We start from the raw sequence: 17,037 nt of genomic DNA, 5'->3' as shown, positions 1-17,037 counted from the left end.
AAATATAGTAAAAATAAATTTTTCCTCATCGAATTTGTGGTCCCGAAACCATTGTTTTGACTAGGCCCAAAATCGGGATGTGACATTTCTCCCCCTTAAGGATTTTCGTCCCCGAAAATTTTACCTATGAAGAGATTTGGGTGCTGTTTTTGCATTGCCTCTTTGGGCTCCCACGTAGCCTCATCAACCCCTTGCCTTTTCCATGACACCTTCACAAGTGCAATACTTTTGTTCCTTAGTTGCTTGATCTCTCTATCTAAAATTTTTACTGGTTCTTCAAAATAAGTCGTGTCTGGCTGAATCTCAACCTCTGTCGGTGAAATCACATGTGACGGATTGGAACAATAAAGACGTATCATAGACACATGGAATACATTATGAATCTTCTCCAACTCAGTTGGCAAAGCTAACCGATATGCTAAGGGCCCGATTCTTTCAGTCACCTCAAACGGTCAAATGAAACGTGGACTTAGTTTGCCTTTCTTACCAAATCTGAAAATTTTCTTCTACGGGGATACTTTCAAAAACACTTTGTCACCAACTTGATACTCTATCTCTTTTCTTTTTAAATCTGCATAAGACTTCTGTCTATTTGAAGCTGCTTTTAAGCAATCTCTGATAACTTTTACTTTCTCTTTCGTTTCTTTGATTAAATCAACCCCGTAATTCTGATTTTCCTTAAGCTTTGTCCAATACAAAGGCGTACAACACTTACGTCCATACAAAGCTTCATAAGGAGCCATCTTCAAACTCGACTGATAACTATAATTATAGGCAAACTCTACCAACAGCAAATATTTCTCCCAACTGCATTGAAATTCTAAAACACAACATCTGAGCATATCTTCAAGTAGCTAAATAACTCTCTCTGATTGACCATCGGTTTGAGGATGGAAAGTTGTACTGAAGTTCAACTTTGTACCCAAAGCTTCCTGCAATTTCCTCCAAAATCGCGAAGTAAATCTCAGATCTCTGTCTGAGATAATCGATAACTGTACTCCATGTAATCTGACTATCTCTAAAACATACAATTCAGCCAACTTGTCAAGTGAATAATCCATACGAACTAGGATAAAATGAGCTGACTTAGTTAGCTTATCAATCACAACTCATACTGCATCTTTCTTTTTCGGTGTCAATGGCAACCCTACTACAAAATCCATGGTAACTCGGTCCCATTTCCACTCAGGAACTAACACAGGCTACAATAAACCTGAAGGTACCTGATGTTCATCCTTCACCTATTGACAGATCAAGCATCTAGAAACAAAATCTGAAATATCTCTTTTCATTCCTGCCCACCAGTACATTTTCTTCAGATCATTATACATCTTTGTACTACCTGGATGAATAGACAAAGAACTGCAATGTGCTTCTTGTAAGATATTCCGAATAAGCTCATCATTCTTTGGCACACATACTTTGTCTCTAAACATCAAATAACCATCAAAACCGATCTGAAAATTAGACTCTACACCTAACTCACATTGAGCTCTTTTAGCTTGCAACTCACTATCATTTTTCTAAGCTTCATAGATGTCTTCGAGAAACATCGGTTTAGCCTTCAACTCAGCTAAAATGAAACCTTCATCAAATAAAGTCAAACTGGTATTCAAATCTCTCAATGCAAATAAAGATTTTCTACTCAAGGCATCAGTAACAACATTTGCCTTACCCGGGTGGTAGTCGATCACTAACTCATAATCTTTAATCAACTCTAGCCATCTTCTTTGCCTCAAGTTCAAATATTTTTGAGTCATAAGTATTTCAAGCTTTTATGATCAGTAAATATTAGGCACTTCTCACTATACAAATGATGTCTCCAAATCTTCAACGCAAACACTATGACAGCCAGCTCTAAGTCATGCATCGGATAGTTTTTCTCATGTAGCTTTAACTGTATGGAAGCATATGAGATGACTTTATCTTCTTGCATAAGTACACAACCCAATCCGTTCAAGGATGCATCACTGTAAATCACAAATTCTTTACCCGGTTCTAGTTGTACTAAAATAGGAGCTTCAGTCAACAATGCCTTTAACTTGTCAAAACTCTGCTAACACTTTTCAGTCCATTCAAACTTGACATTTTTCTGCAACAACCTTGTCAATGGGGTAGCTATCATGGGAAATCCCTTTACAAATCGTCTGTAATAACCAGCTAATCTAAGAAAGCTTCTAACCTCTCATACATTTTTAGGAGGCTTCCAATTAACAATTGCTGAAATTTTACTTGGATCAACTTTAATACCATCGCCTGAGACAATGTGTCCAAGGAATCCAACTTCCCGAAGCCAGAACTCACTTTTACTAAACTTGGCATAAAGCTTATTATCTCTCAAAATCTGTAAAACGGTTCTCAAATGCTCGGCATGTTCAATCTCATCATGAGAATAAATCAGAATATCATCAATGAACACAACTACAAATTTATCCAAGTAAGGTCTGAAAATTCAATTCATTAAGTCCATGAAAACAGCAGGAGCATTAGTCAAACCAAATGACATCACAAGAAACTCATAGTGACCATACCTAGTCTGGAAAGCAGTTTTCGAAACATCTGACTCTTTAACCCTCAACTGATAATAACCGGATCTCAAATCTATCTTGGAAAACACAGTAGCTCCCTTCAATTGGTCAAACAAATCATCAATTCTAGGCAGTGGATATTTGTCAGATCATCAATTCTAGGCAGTGGATATTTGTTCTTTATAGTTACCTTGTTAAGTTGCCGATAATCTATACATATTCTCATCGAACCGTCTTTCTTTTTCACAAAAAGCACTGGTGCACCCCGCGGAGAACAACTAGGCCTCGCAAAACCTTTATCAGTTAATTCCTGCAACTGAGCTTTCAATTCTTTCAATTCCAACAAGCCCATTCTATTAGGAGCAATAGAAATAGGAGTTGTACTTGGAATCAACTCAATACCAAATTCAAATTCTCTAATAGGAGGCAAACCTGGCAATTCTTTCGGAAACACATCTAAATATTCACGTACCACTGCAATTGATTCAATTTTCAACTCTAGATCTCTAGTGTTCAATACAAAAGCAAGATAAGCTTCACACCATTTTCTCAAACATTTCTAAGTAGACATAACAGAAATCATAGCGAGAGAACCATCTGACTCATCTGAATCAATCCGGACAATATCACCATTTTCACATTTCAACTCAATGTATTTCTTTCCACGATTCACTATCACATCATGGTCAGTCAACCAATCCATACCAAGAATCACATCAAACTCATCAAATGGCAATAGCATGAGATTGGCCGGAAAATAGTAACCTCTAATCATCAAAGGGCAACCCTTACATACTTTGTCTACTAACACGCACTGGCCTAATAGATTTGATACTTTAATTACAAATTTAGTAGATTCTATAGGCATGTTCATACTAGGCATCAATCTCATAAAACATAAGAACGAGTCGAACCCGGATCAATCAAAGCAATAACATTAGCATCATAAAGAGAAAATGTACCCGTAATCACATCAGGAGAGGATGCCTTTTCATGAGCACGAATAGCGTATGTCCTTGTGGGTGCTCCAACATCTGGTCTAGTTGTTGAGTCTCTGGGCGTACCGCTGTTACTTGCTCCAACTCCCAAATTCCTCTATGGTCTGCCTCTAGTAGGAGCCTTTCCCGATCTCGCACTCGGTATTACTTCTCTGTTAACTGTTTCAGGACAATCCCAAATATAGTGATCTGGTGCACCATATCTAAAGCAAGCATTTTCATTTGCTCTACACTTTCTAGGATGACGTCTACCACATTGGGCACATTTTGGCCTAGGTGGTCGAGTACTAACCGTACTTGCGACTGTAATAGTTTGAGCTCTAGAACCCTTAAATCTTCTGCGTCTGCTTCGGTTAGAATATCTGGTTGGAAAATTTGATCCACTAGGGAACTCTCTAGGCCTTTTAGAAGTAGACTAAAATTATCTGCACATATGCCTTTTCTTTGTGTCTTACGCTTCAATTTCAGCTTTGCCCTTTTCTTTTTCTTTTAACAAATCCTCTACTTTACAGGCTTTCTCAACAAGAATAACAAACTCTCTGATTTCTAAAACACCCACTGACAGTCGAATATCATCATTGAGCCTGTCTTCAACCTTTTGCACATGTTAGCTTCAGTGGACACAAACTCCCGAGCATATTTACTAAGTCTAACAAATTCGCATTCATAATCGATCACAGTCATCTTACCTTATTTTAACTCAAGGAACTCTTTTCTTTTCTGATCTATAAATCTCTGACTGATGTACTTCTTAAGGAACTCCTCCTGAAAGAAATCCCAAGTAACCCTCTCACTAGGTACCACTGACACAAGAGTCTTTCACCAATGATAAGTCGAATCTCTAAGAAGTGAGACAACACACTTCATGGATTCTTCAGTTGTACAAGATAATTCATCAAAAAATCTGATAGTATTCTCGAGCCAAAATTCTACTTTCTCTGCATCATCATCTTTAGTAGCACGAAATTCTTCAGCCCCTTCTTTTCTAATCTTATCAACTGGTGGCCTTTCCCTGATAACTATACCTGCGGCTGGAGAAGCTACATGTTGAATCTGTGAATCATGAGGGGGTGGAGGTCTAACAGCCGGATTCGTACGAATGAACTCGACAAACGAATCATTCATAGCTTGGAAGAAGGATTCTCGAGCTCCTCCTCCCTAACTAACGGATACGGGCCTTTCACTAAAATTAACATCTGGTGGCACCGTCCCCTCTGCGAGAGCGGGCACATTGCTCTCTACTTCATCTGCACCAGCTCGTTCGGGATCCATAACTATAAAAGAAAACATTTCAAAATTGTCAGGAGTCATCACACTATCAAAATATATCAGTATGGCATGTATAGCTAGACTCTTATTCATACTAACTATTCCGAGAATCGACTAAACCTACTCTGATACCAAAAAATATAACACCCCTTACCCAAGACCATTTTCGGAGTCGAGCACGATGCGTTACTTGACTTAACTTACTAGTTTGAGGCATAAAAATTTGCTTTCAAAATTAATTTCACTATTTACAACAAAGCTGTCCAATCACGTAACTGTTACTAAATTAATTATAACTCGAGCTACGAAACTTAAAATTTAGATCTGTAAATTTTTCCTGAAACTAGACTCATATATATTTTTACCATTAAGATTTCAAAATTTTTGGTTCAGTCAATTAGTATATTTTATTTGTTAAAGTCTTCCATGCTTCACTATTCGACTGTCCTAACCTCTCGTCACTAAAATTAAATTTTCTAATTGTATGATTTTAATATGGTGTTCTCACTTCTTTCTACAGAAAATAGACTCATTAAGGAATCTATAGATATAAATTACAACTCATAATTATTTTTTTAGAATTTTTAATGATTTTATAAAGTCAGAACAGGGGACTCCAAAAATAGTTCTGACCATATCTAATTAAAGTCCACATATCTCAGAATATAAAATTTCTTTTTCTACACCGTTATTTTTCTATGAAAATAAACTCAATACGATTTAATTATATATATCATTCACCCTATAATTTATTTTATAATATCCTTGGTGATTTTTCAAAGTCACGTCACTGCTGCTGTCTGAAATCTATCTCATTGCAAATTTTTACTTTTTCACAATTTCTAGGTATAAACTATCACCTAGGCATAAATAATACCAAACATATTTTTACTTAGCCATTTTAATAGCTAAACGTTATGACATATTTACACATCATCCTTTTACGTTATCATAAAGACATACATTCAAAATGATTAAGTCCCTATACATGTCATATTTCAACATTGATCATCATAAAATATCGAGTTGTTGTGGTTGATAATGTGGACGCTCTCCGATGTCTTTAAGATCCGTGAAGTAGCTTTGCAATACTCGGTACAAAATATAGCCAAATCCACCCACTTAGTCTTCAACCTTATTCTTTCCTTTGTTTAACCTCGGATTCCGTTCTTCTTGATTATGGAGCTTGGAAGTTTGAAAACCCTAACTATGGCTTCCCCCCTTGTTAATTTTGTCCAAATGAAGAAGATGAGCACAATTTTCCATCTTTTTCCTTTTTAATTCATTTTAATTACCAAATTACCAAAATGCCCCTAACTTAAAAATTTCCTATTTCACTTATCTCATGTCCATTTTTGTCCATAACTTAACCAATGGTCTAATTACCATATAAAGACCTCCAATTTAAAATTTCATAAGAATTGGACACCTGTAACATGTAGAACTCAACTTTTGCACTTTTTTACAATTTAGTGCTTTTGACTAAATTGAGTGCCCAAACGTTGAAATTTTTGAACAAAATTTTCACGAAATCATTCTGTGAAATTGTAGACCATAAAAAATATAGTTAAAATAAATTTTTTCTCCTTGAATTTGTGGTCTCGAAACCACTGTTCCTACTAGGCCCAAAATCGGGATGTTACATCACCTTTCAAGCTTGTTTATGGTAAGTCATGTCATTTGCCTGTTGAGCTTGAGCAAAAGGCATTTTGGAAAATTAAGAGGCTGAATATGGACTGGGCCACTACTGGCAGTAAAAGATTATTAGAGTTGAATGAGATGGAAAACTTTTGGACTCAAGCATATGAAAATGCTCGTTTATATAAGGAAAAGACCAAGCGATGGCATCATAGTAGAATTTTTCCAAGACAATTTGAACCTGGATAGTAGGTGCTGTTGTTAAATTCCAGACTCAAGTTATTCCTTAGTAAATTAAAATCTTGATGGTCAAGACCTTTTGAAATAATTCAAGTGTTTTTGCGTGGAGCTATTACTGTCAAAAATTTGGAAATAGGAGCAACATTCAAAGTTAACGAACAACGCCTGAAACATTATTAGGATGCTCCTGTTGAACGTGACAAGCAAACCATTAATCTTCATAACATTTAATTTAGCAATTTTTCTTTTAATTTATGTATTTTAATTAATAATAAAAATTTTCATTTTTTTCATGTTATTAATATTTTATTATTTATAGTTTAAATTGAAGCAGAATAAAAGGATCAAGATTTGCTAGTAAGCGTTGAGTAGTAATGTCGCAGCATTAGAGAGGAGTATGATGCCAAAACAAACTGAGTGATGTGTCAAGACTTGATCAAATGGAAATCTCCAAAAGAAATACTTGATCATTTCCCCCGAAAACTTTCTTCTTTTTTTTTCCATGTCATAACCCCTTTCCTCATGTTTCTCATTCCCTAAAAATTATCATCATTATCCCTTTTTAATTCATTTTTCTTCCAACTGCTCATGTCTCTTACCTCTCATAAAGTTTTCATTTTTACACTAATTCCTTATTTAACTCCTCTGTTACTCTCTTCACATTCGAGGATTTCTATTGAAAGATGAACCCCATTTTGGACATGTTGAATCGAGGGCGTTAGTTATGGAAAAGCACAATTGGAGTAAGTTTTGCTTGCATCTAGGAGATGTTTTAAGTAAAATGGTGCCAGATTTTTATGCTTATGTTAATTCCTAAACTTACCATTCGTCTATGTGAAGGGTAAATTTGTTCTGCTTGATGAAGACAAAATAAATACCCATTTCGGCCTTGGGAAGGTTGAGGATGAGCATTCGAAGTTTTTTGACAATATTACACTAGTAGAATTATTACGGGTTTTAAATGATTTGTGTGTTGAAGGAACACAATAGACTATTTCAAGCCACAACTGTTACATCGTTGAGCGTGCTACATTGAAGTCGGTAGAAAAGGTCTAGTATCACTTCCTGAGAAATTGAATTGTAATGGCCCAAATTTAAGGTTATCGGAACAGTGGTTTCGGGACCACAAATCCGATGAGGAAAAATTTATTTTTATTATGTTTCTATGGCCTAAAATTTCACAGAATGATCTCGTGAAAATTTCGTTAAAAAATTTTGACGTTTAGGCACTCAATTTAGTCAAAAGGACTAAATTGTAAAAAGTACAAAAGTTGAGTTCTATATGTTAGAGGTGTCCAATTGTTATGAAATTTTAAATTGGAGGTATTTATATGGTAATTGGACCATTGGTTAAGTTGGTGGACAAAAATGGACATGGTTAGGCATGTTTCCAAAGATTTTCATTAAGGGCATTTTAGTCATTTAGTTATTAAAATGAATTAAAAACAAAATTAAAAGCCAATTTTTGATGAACTTCTTCATTAGGCCGAATTTATAAAGGGAAGAAGCCATAGTTAGGGTTTTCAAGCTTCCAAGCTCTATAGTAAGTGATCCCAAGCCCCGTTTTTAATGCTCTTTAGGTTTTTGAGATCCGGTAGCTTAATTTAGCTTATTCTAGCAATAATTTAACCTAGGGTTTATATTTGGAAAAATACCCATACGTGAAAAGTGTTTATTTTGATGTTTTATGATAGAATATGAAGCTAGAAATTATGTTAAACAACTTTTGCTAGTCGATTTTAAGCGAAAACGAGTAAGTTGACATAATCGGTAAAAATCCGTAATGTACATAAGTGTTAGAGTGAGAATTTGATGTTTTCATAGAAGATAAAATTTTTCAGCATGTTATATAACATAAGAATATGAGATGAAGTTTAATTTCCAAACTTGGGGCAAAAGCGTAATTATGTAAAAGTTTAGGGGTAAAATTGTAATTTTTCCAAAGTTAGAGTCGATGGCTATTTTGATAAATGTGAGTATTAAATGAGTTAAATTTGATATTTTAGATCAAGAAGAACGAAACTCGAGGTTAGACAAATGAAAGAATAATGTTGAAGGCTAAGTTGGTGAATTTGGCTATATTTTGTATCGAGGTAAGTTTACGGTAAAAAAATGCAATATTTTGATAATTATTTTAATGCTGTTATTTTTCAGAAATTATGTATTTATTTCATGAAAATATCTAATGTTAACTCAAGTATTAGATGATAGAGAATCAGTGTTAAAAGGCACCGTTGAAACATAAGGAATGTATTGGATACAAATGTCATGACATTTGGGTAAAGAGACCTCATGTAAGAACATGTCTGGGACATGACATTGGCATCATTGAGATTATGAGAGGTCCCATGTAAGACCATGTCTGAGATATCGCGTTGGCACCGAGATGAGTGGTCTCATGTAAGACCATGTTTGGGACATGGCGTTGGCACCGAGATGAGAGGTCCCATGTAAGACCATGTCTGGGACATGGCGTTGGCACCAAGATGAGAGGTCCCCCGTAAGACCATGTTTGGGACATGGAGTTGGCACCGAGATGAGAACATCCCATGTAATACCATGTCTGGGACATGGCTTTGGCATGTTATTATCAGAAAAGACCCAAGTATCCTTATTATTCCGACGTGCCTCAACGAGCTAGTAAACGAATCATGTTAATGAAAGTTCATTTAAAAGCATAAATGACAAGCTCAGATGAGTTATAAGAGTTAAGAACTTACTATATTATCAATTGATACTCAATGTTTCAGCAAGAGAAGAATAAGTTACGATCATGAGTTAACTAAGTAAACCAGCAAGAGAATGAGAATGAGATTAAATAAAGAGTAAACTAGAGATCTTGACATTTGAGTTTAATTATTTGTGTTAAATATTGTTATTTATTTGCTAGTAAACTTACTAAGCTTTATGCTTACTTCTTTTATTTTTCTTTCTCTTATATTATTGTAAAGCTACTTTTGGGAACTTAAATACGTCGAAGATCGTCCACACTATCAATGACAACAACTCGGTATTTTATGATGAACCATGTTTGGGTTATAGCATGTATAGGGACTTAGTTATTTTGAATGTTTGTATTTATGATTTTGATAAAGAATGATATGTAAGTATTTGATGATGAATGGTTGTTAAAATGGCTAAGTATGAAGGTGTTTGTTGTTACAAATGTTTAGGTGATAAATCATGCATAGAAATCATGAAAGAGTAAAATTTGCAAAGAAACAAATTTCAAGCAGCAATAGTGATGTGAATTTGAAAAATCACCTAGAATAGTATAAAATGAAGTAGAAGGTGAATGGTATATAGATTAAATCTTATTGAGTCTACTTTCATATAAAAATAATGGTCTAGAAAAATGAATTTTATCTTTTAATATATGTGAATTTTAGTGAGACGGGGTTAGAACTGTTTTTGGAGTCCTCTATTTTGAGTTTAGAAAACTATTAAAAATTGTACAAAAATGGTTATGAGTTGTAGTTTATATTTATAGATTCCTTATTGAGCCTATTTTCTATAGAAACAAGTGAGAACACCATAAAAAAATCCTACAATGAGAAAGCTTATTTTTAGTGACAAGAGGTCAGGATAATCGAGTGGTGAAACAAGGGAGACTTAATAAACTATACTAATTGGCTAAACCAAAAATTCTGAAAAATTTATGGTAAGAAGAAATATAAGTCTAGTTTCAGGGAAAATTTATGGATTTTAATTTTTAATTCCGTAGCTCGAGTTATAACTAAATTAGTAACTACTGCGCAGGTAGACAGCTTTGTTGTGAATAGTGAAATTAATTTCAAAAGTAAAATTTTATGCCCCGAATTTTTAAGTTAAGTAAAGTAATGCCTCAAGCTCGACTCCGAAAACGGTCTCGGGTAAGAGGTGTTACAAGAATGATGCCATCAACACATAATATGACGGTGTTAAAGGAGTGAATGATGTTGTTGCATCCTATTGTTCAAGGCCAAAGGATAAATATTGGGAGAATTATGTTCCAAGAAGTTCACGAGTATGCAGATAAGAATACTAGCTGTTTAAACTTCCATTCTCTAATCTCGGCCCTATGTGAAGCAGTAAATGTGCCATTAATTGATGCTGAGGATGTTACCCCCAGAAAAGGTGGGATAACATGAGTTATTTTTGTCAAACATAGAGGAGCTAAGTTTTCCACGGCATCCCAGCACCATCAAGCTTTACCTGCCATGCAAATTCCCACAACAACATCTCTTGACTCTCGTAATTCCCTTAACCATAAAATCTTACTTTTTTGACGCAGCTAGAGCAAAGCCTGTCCCTTTTTGAAGTCCAATAGTACAAACGGTCTTCCCAGCAGAATGGGTATTTCTCGATTGTCTTCAAAATCTAGTAGAATAAAATCAGTTGGGATGATAAAGCTTCTCACTTTAACCAACACATCTTCAATTACACCTTTCAGTTGTACTGAAGACCTGTTAGCTAACTGCAGTATGATTTGAGTACTTTTAATCTCCCCTAACCTGAGTTTTTCATAAATAAATAAGGGTATTAAATTAATATTGGTTCCTAAATCACATAGAGTCTTGCTAAAATGAATGTCCCCTATCTCTATAGGTATTGTAAAACTTCCCAGGTCTTTTAGATTTTGAGGCAACTGTTTGGATATAATCGCACTACATGAGGCACTTACATTAACTTACTATTCTGTTTTTATTTTCCTATGTCTAGATATAATTTCTTTTAAATATTTGGCCTATTTTGGAACTTTTTCAATTAAATCAATTAGAGGCAAGTTAACATTTAGGGATTTAAATAAGTTTAAAAAACTTACAAATTTTGTCTGATCTCGTCTTTGTTTTTCTTCTACTTGTGAAGGGAATGGTACCCTTGTAAGTGTAGGTTCCTTAATTGGCTCGCCTTCCGGCTCAACTACTGGTTCAGTTTCCTCCTCTGGTTCTAGTTCAGTCTAGTTTCTTATGGATTTTATTGAAGATCCTCAAAATCTTCTTTCTTCTCCTCGTGAGTTGGTTTTTCTAGGATACTTAGTACTTTGCAGGAACGAAGTGCAATTTCTTTCACTTGCTCCTTCCCTTCTCTTCGAGGATTATTTTCTATATTACTTAGAATTCCGGTGCCAATTTGTCTTTTCATGTCCCCCATCATGCTCATCAATTGGCTCACCTGACCTTCCAGCTTAGTCAATGTTCCGGTAGTGTTAGTGCACTCAAACTGCACCTATTTTACTTTAATCCTCATTGACTGCATCTTTCCCTCGATCCGATCCAAGCGTTGACCACATACAATATGGTCATTTGGGTTGGTCATTTCCTGAGGCTTCTGCAAATAAAGAGGTTGACATTTAGTATTTTTAATTGGTTATTCACTGTTACCTCCTCCTTAATTTTCACCCCATCTCATGTTTGGATGATCTCTGCAACCAGGATTATAAGTGTTAAAATACGAGTTTCCACCCCTATTCTCGACGTAGTTAACATTCTAAGTTAGGTTATTAATGTAATGAAAGAGAGGTTTGTTTCCTCCATATATAGATGATGCACTAGATGAGGACTCTATGCAGTTGAGTTTGCCTACAATTTATCGGTATCTATCATCCTCCTGGACAACTTTTACCATAGATGATTTCTGGCTTTATGTATAGCGTCCGATTGGCCACTAGCAGGAATTCATCGCAATGTTTTCTATCAACTCATACGCATTTTCATATATTCTGTTCATTAAGGCTCCTCCTACGGCTCCATCTAGTCCTGAACGTGCATGCACATCAAAACCATTTATAGCCTCAGCCACTCGGGCAATCCATGATGTGGGCATCTTTGTATTAGCTTTTTAAAATGCTTCCAAGCTTCTTGAAAGCTCTTTCCTTCTAACTGTTTGAACGTTGCGATCTCTCACCTCAATTGGACTATCTTGGTAATAAGGAAAAACTTTTGTAGAAATTTTCCTATAATTTGATCCAATGTCGTGATGGATCATGTTGCTTGTGAATCTATCCAAGAAAAGGCATTATCAATTAAGGAGAAGGGGAACAGTCGAAGAAGAATAGAATCATCGGTGACCCTATTGCATTTAAATGTATCACAAAGCTGAAAGAACCGTTTTAAATGCTAATTTGGGCCTCCATCATTGTGCCTCTAAACTGCAAATTGTTTTGGATCATCTGGATCATGGTCGGTTTTATTTCAAAATTGTTAGCCATGATGGTTGGCCTTGTGATGCTTCCTTGAACCATCTCTAGGTTTGGTAGCGCGTAATCCTTTAGGGTTCTTTCGTTTCACGCCATTTGTATATTTTTATATAGCTACTGTGGTGGTGGTGGTGGTAAGTCCTATAGGTTATTATTGTTAATCTCATCAAATAGCGGATTATAGTATGGTAAATTCCCTACAGCAGGTGGTTGATTCGGCATCTACTATTACTACTATTGTTGTCGACGATTTTGGCAAATAGTCTCTCTAGCTTAGTAGTTGGCTTTATAGGTGTTCCCCAACTATGAGTCCTATATTGAAACAAAAAAGAAAATAGAAGATGTTAGTAAAAATAAAAAAAAAATTATGTCTATAATTTATTAATTTCCTAATTATTTTATTAGAACATAAAAATTAAAATCAATTTAGTAGCATTACCTCCCCGGCAACGACGTTAACAACTTGATCGTCTCTGGATGTACCAACATCCAGAGTGTGAATACAACAACTAAAATAGAGATTTGAAGCGGTGTCTGCAAGTGTACGGGTCAGGTTGTAATATAGTTACAACAGAGTAGGTAAGGACTCCGAGGATCGTACCCAAGGGAGACGAGTACTAAATTAAGTTTAAACTAAACACAAATAAATCTAATTAGTACTTTAAATAAATCATATTGCGAAAGGATATAAATAGGATATTTTTGGGTTTTTATAAAGAAAATAAAAATAGCAAAAGTAAATGAACTTCGTGTGTATGAATTCTAACTTAATTAAATCTAAGCATGGGTGATTAGCTCGCTCATCATAACTAATTCCTATTTTGGGTTTCTACCCAATCAAGTAGTCGCTACCCTAGCAGGATTTCTCGATCTTCCACTAAACCAACGAGTCGGCAAGAACTACTTATCTCTCGACCTCACAATCCAGAATGGTTCGGGCCTAAGTTGTTAAAGGATGGGCCATACCAATTTTTGGTTAACTCCTACCTAAATGACTTTATAAGGTTGTCAAGCCTAGGGTTTAAGTTCTTCCTCTCCCAAACAACTGATTCACTAAGAAAACCTACGTAGTAATTAATTAATCACAGCTCCACTCACTAATCCCCTAAAAAAAGATTAGTTCCTTACGGATCTCATGAACATAATAAACTTGATAATAAAGATAATCATAAATAATGAATAAAGAGAAAGGGTTAAAATAATCCTAAATTGTATTGATTAGAGTGCAGATTCCATAGTAGTTTTATCACGGTTACAACCCACGCTCTCCGAAGAACACAAAAAAGAAAAGAATTGAAAATAAACCTAAGGCCTAAACAAGTGTCTTGATAGACTATTTACAGAGTTTGGGTTGTCGTCGTCTTCAACCCTAGGTCAGCTAACATTCCCGTGTTTAATTTCCATTATGTGGACCAAAACGCCCCTGGCTCGTAAGTGCTTTTCATACAAGGTCGATGTCATGACACCCTAGTCCCTGTGTTGCGACATATAAGGCAATATGCATGGTTCAAGGGTAGCTTCAGGGATGTGTCGTGACATCCCTTAGCTATGTCGCGACACCCAAGGTAGTATAGCAATTCTGGCATTCTGCTTCATATGTTGCGACATTGAACTCTTTGTGTTGCAGCACAACAACCAGCCTTGAGTTCCTATACCTTTGAATGGTCTCATGCACACTTACTTAGTACGTTAGCTTGCCTTTAGGCCTCATTCGGCCCCTAAATTCAATGAAAGATTCAAAATGCACTTTTTATTGAATTTAACTAAACTAAGAAAACATAACTAAAACATACTAAAATTGCTCGTATTCAAGCTCCTCAAGTACAAAAACTAGTTTAATCTGCTACACCGAATTACGACAGATCAAAATGGCTAATAGTGATTGTTTGAACATAATGGTCATTTTCATCATAGAAGATATAATTATGACCATTAGATAAAATGGATCGAATTAAGTGAACAGATTCAACCTAAAAGGATAAATGATATCTTATGAAGGTAGCACATATGACAAGGTCATTGGAAAAAATCATAACACATGTTACTTTTGTAATGGTATATAATAGGGAGATCAATTATGATACTTTTTTTGTGGATTGACTCCACGACTAAATAATTGTAATAAATAGACGAACTATTAGGACTTAATTACAAACTATGAAAGGCCTAAGTACATATGTCAGATCAATCCCTTTACTATCTTAAAACTACTCTGCATGGATTGCATAATAATAACGAATGGACAAAAATGATGAATGAGAAATAGGTTACATGAATTACTATATGTAGTAAATGCATTTTCTCAAGATGACAATAGATGTCTTATAAATTAATTTAATTTTTTTGGAGATATTATTTAATTATATAAAATTAAATAATTAAGTCTAAAAAAATAATTAAATTAATTAGTCATTGTAGTTATGTTCTAATTGGACAAATAAATTAATTTACTCATGAATTCTCTTATGATAAAGTTATCATGATTTGAATTAAATTAGAATCAAGTTAGAGAAAATAAATTATTTATTTATATAAAATAATCATTTATGGATAGAAACATTAAGTATTAGGTTGAATAATTATTTTAGCGTATTTTTTCATATGGATTAAGACGAGAAAGCACGAATAATTAGACTTGATACAAAACCAGCCAAAACGAGCCTAACGAGTCTTGTTGCCGCGGCACAAGGAGCCCGCTCTGCTTGTGATTGTCCATGAGGGGAAAAGGAGTCCAAGTTGGACTCGGTTTTTCTATTATATAATTATCTTATGCTTCTTCCAATTTAATATAACTCTTGTATTTGTTTTCCTATATAGGACTAAGAGATTGCCGAAATTAATATATATCAGTGTATGGAAACTCTGATGAATTTTACTGAAAAAATTATTTTGATTACTTTCTAAGTTAAAATAAATTCTATTTTCTTAAGTTTTTCTTGGTCTAATTTTATGAGATTATAATTGCATTCGAAATTATAATTTAAATTTAGAAAACCAAAATTTTTTTTTCAATCACCGTTTTGAGGAAGTCAACTTCCACTTTTAGAAATTTTGGTTTATGTATTGTGTTTAGTTCTTTAAGTTAGAACCTACTCTCTAAGTATCAAATAGGTTAAGAATAACAAAAAAAAAAAAATTGGTTGAAAGTTAGGACTTAAACTCTAATTGGATCATTCAACAAACTCAACACCTTCCTAGCGGCATATTACATATCGACATTTTTCTCTAGCTCGAAAACATATATTCTTTATTTGGTCAAATTTATCATTGTAGGTATCATAATAAATATCTTATTTTATGAACATTTTTAAAATTTCATTGTACTAATTAAATCATTTTCCATACCAATTTTTCTAACAATTAATTTTAGTCGAATTTTTTTATCTTTTCTAAATCATAATTATGATTTAATTCACCTATTTATTTTAAATTTCATTCGTTGCAACAAGTAATAGGTGATTTTAGTATTCTTTTTAAGTGATATTAATGGATTTACGTAGGATATAAGTTATTTTATTATTTAGAAGTTATTTTCCATTTAAATTACATGTATTTTTAGCCTATATAAAGGTCAAACCACCACCTCATTATTAATTCAATAAAATTATATTTTTCCTTGTTGAAATTTTGTTCTCTGTTTGTAGGATGCAAAAAGTGATGTGAGAGTTCGAGTGAGTCCCGTCTTTGTTTTCTTTTGAAGTTTGTAAATTTTCAAATTTTCTAGGGTTGCAGAGTTTTCACCTATAAAGCCCAATTATCAACATTTCTAAAGGCCTTCTCTTAAGAGCTTCGTAGGGAGTAATCCGTCCAATCATTGATGTTTTTGTTAGTAAAGTTCCAATTATATTCTTTAATTTACTCATTTGTTTTTTAATTTACTTTTTTTTTAAAAAATCATTATTCAAATACAATATTGCTCTTATCTTGGACTAATTTTCAAATTTGAAACAATTTAGTTCCGCTTTCAATTCATTTGAGAAATCAAATTGCATTCCTTAGTCGACTGCTACATCAAACAGTCCTTTTTTTTCCTTAGATCTTGGGATTGTGCATCAGAGTTGGAGCTTTCCTCTTCTTGTCCCTTACCATGGTCTTCCTTGGTGTTCTAGTGTTGGTTGCCATTTACTCCATTAGATAAGGGTGAAGCTCGAATAGAGTTACGTTTACGATGGATATCATTATTCTA

General features: G+C 34.3%; 1 non-coding gene across 1 annotated transcript; it reads left to right on the top strand.

The window, feature by feature from the left end:
• The first annotated feature begins 12,460 nt into the window (after nucleotides 1-12,460).
• LOC121216627 (small nucleolar RNA R71) lies at nucleotides 12,461-12,566 on the top strand. The gene has a single exon (XR_005912808.1). It is a non-coding gene; the product is annotated as a small nucleolar RNA R71 (small nucleolar RNA).
• The last annotated feature ends 4,471 nt before the right edge of the window (nucleotides 12,567-17,037 follow it).

The sequence above is a fragment of the Gossypium hirsutum genome, chromosome D04 (assembly GCF_007990345.1).
Source record: "Gossypium hirsutum isolate 1008001.06 chromosome D04, Gossypium_hirsutum_v2.1, whole genome shotgun sequence".
NCBI lineage: Eukaryota > Viridiplantae > Streptophyta > Magnoliopsida > Malvales > Malvaceae > Gossypium > Gossypium hirsutum.
The sequence above is the reverse complement of the archived record's forward strand: the minus strand, read 5'-3'. Positions and strand labels throughout refer to the sequence as shown.